Source organism: Pediculus humanus, genomic scaffold (assembly GCF_000006295.1).
Source record: "Pediculus humanus corporis 1103172107504 genomic scaffold, whole genome shotgun sequence".
NCBI classification, from domain to species: domain Eukaryota; kingdom Metazoa; phylum Arthropoda; class Insecta; order Psocodea; family Pediculidae; genus Pediculus; species Pediculus humanus.
In genome coordinates, this window is record NW_002987120.1 from 20,609 (window position 1) to 23,708 (window position 3,100).

A 3,100-nucleotide genomic window follows, 5' to 3' on the forward strand; every position below is an offset into this window, starting at 1 on the left:
TTACGGATTATTTGATTCGTCGTGAAAATAATTCAAATTCTCATAAAAATAATTTTTTTTTTTTTAATGAGAGACGGAGAAGATAAAACAAACGCGGTTGCCTCACGTTAATTAATAATAATAATAATAATAATAATAATAATAATAATAATAATAATAATAATAATAATAATAATCAGAACAAACGTTAAAACAACATTGTTAGGTAAAAGATATATTTATTAAATTTTAGCGAGAAGAAGCAGAAACAATTAGAAAATATTTTAGCAAATACGACTACAAATTCATTTTATCATAGGTATTAATTATCATAGATGGTATAAAGAAAGATTTTGTTTTACATTTAATAATTAAAAACACACGACATTTATCGATTAATTACAGTAATAATTAATTAATTTTTTCAAAAAAAAATTATTACGTAATAATAATTTTAACGAATAATTTACGAAGAAAAAAAAAAGCGCAACAGGTTGCGTTCAAATTAAATTATAATTTTTTTCTCCTTACTTTTCTCTCTTTTTTTTCAAGAAGTTTCTCTCTCTCTCTCTCTTTTTATAAAATTTAATATGTAAAATATTTAATAGAATTTCTTATTTCTTTCGAGCTGTTGTGAATATAATAAAATAAAATTTAAAGTTTAAAAGAAAAAAAAAATTGGATGAAATTCAAAACAAAAATAGTTTTTTTTTTTTTTTACTATTACTACTACTTTATCATGTTTTATATTTACTTAACTTTTTTATACCTTTAACTATTTATGTATATTTGATAGTTTCCCCCTCCCCTGTTTGTTTGTCTGTTGTTCGAACCTTAGTGTTCTATAAAATTCATAAACCTTTTTTTTTATATAACAATAATAAAATATTTCGTTGTATTTTTTTTTAATAATTCAGAAAAAAATAAATAAATCCGTCGTATGGATTATTTATAAATAAATATTTATTATTATTAATAAATAATTAATTATTTATGTAAACCTATTTGTATCGATTGTTTCGAATTCAACAAACATATTTTTAAAAAATCTACTCGTGATTATTACTAATAATAAAATTATTATTATGATTAACTTATCGTTTTAATTTTTAATTTTTTTTTGTTAAATCTTTCCATTTCCGGTTTTATTTTTTTTTTTTTTTACTTTTGTAATACAAAAATTTATTAATTTATTATTATTAATTATAATACGTTGTTTGCAATGAATCATCGTAAATAAATAAATAAATAATAATAATTGTTTTTTATTAAAAAATAATTTTTAATAATGATTTTAACAAAGTTTGCAAAAATTATTGCTTTTGTTTTAATTTACAAAAAAAAAAAATTGTTGTTTGTATATGTTTTTTCGTGTTTGTTACAGTAAATTAATTTAAACAATTGTCAATGTCAAAATAATCGTCACAATAAAAAATTAAAAACAATTTCGTGCAACGCAACCAAAAAAAAAAATTAAAATTAAATTAAAATTTGGGTTTTATTTTTTTTTTGTTATGATAAAAATAATCGTATAATATATTGTACTATTTAAAAAATTTAAGTTTTTTTTTACCAAGTACTTCCGCTTTCTTTTTCCGTTCCGTTTCCGGGTTGTTTTTGCAAAAAAAATTAATTTTCCAACACATTCTGACAATTAAAATAATAATATCTCATTATTATCATTTTATTTTTTTTCCGGCGTCAATTAATTTCTAATTTAATTTTATATATATATCAATACGTATATTTTAACATTATTATTATTATTATTATTTGTTTGTTTCCCTCCTAGTTTATTGTATTTAAAAAAATTAATTAAATAATTATTTTAATTTTATTTTCATCGTCATTGTGTTTGTTCATTTTATTCAACTTTTAATTTCTTTTTACTAAAAAAAAAAAATTTATTTCGAAGCGAAAGTTTTCATTATATTATAATATATATAATGAGAAAATACGTGCGTGTGCGTGTGCGTGTGCGTGTGCGTGTGCGTTTTATCGTTAAAACAAACAAAAAATTATGCAAAAAAATTATAAAAAATGGAAAAAAAAATGATTGGCTTAATTAATTTCGCACATTTAAACTTGATTTTTTTATAGTTATATCAAAATGTCAGTAGATTATTTTAATATTATTATTATTATTAGTATAATAATAAAAATTTTGTATTAGTGACGTAAAGTTTTAATTCAAGAATACAGGTTTACAAAAAAAAGTAACAACACAAAAATAATTTTTTAATGTAAAATTAAAAAAAAAAAAATTTACATCATCGTTGATGATGACATTTAACAAACGCTGCTCATCTCGCGCGAATGTGTGACCTTAAAAAAAACTTTTTTCTTTCATTTTAAAAGGAAAAGTTCAATAATAATAATAATAATAATAATAATGTAAAATTTTTTTTAAAAACCGTTATACTTAAATTTTACCTTCCGATTCTTCATCAAACATTTTCATTAATAATGATATATTAAGGTTAAAGAAAAGAAAAGAGAAAAAGAAAATTTTAATTGCTTTAATGTAAAGTCCTAGAAAAAAGAAAATGATGATGATGATGATTTAAATAATTAAACAATTACAAAAAAAAATTTACTGTCGATTGACGCACGTCCACGGAAAATTAATGATAACAATTGATAAAATTCAAAATGTATGAATATCGATGAAAATTAATTAAATTAAATTAAATTAAATTTTTTTCGAATCGTTAAACGAAACGTGAAAAATTATGTATTTATTTATTTATTAAAAATAGATTTAATAGAAAAAGTTTTAATAACGGAAAAAAAATAAATAAAATAATTTGTCGTTAAAAAAATTAATTATATATTATTATTACTGTATTACGTCACTGAGACGAAAAAAAAAAAAAAATTTGTTTTCTAGAACGTTCAATATCAAAGTTCAACAAATTATTATTATTATTTTTTGTTTTATTGTTATGATGATGATAATGATAATAAAAAGAAGAAAAAATTGTTGGGGGTGGAAAATGAAAAGCTTCCCCGATTATTAAAAAATCATTGACGAGTTTTTTTTGTTAATGAAAAGAGAGAAAAAAGTTTTGTATAGGGTAAGAAAAAATTGAAAAGTTGCAAAGAAAAAAAAAATAATAAT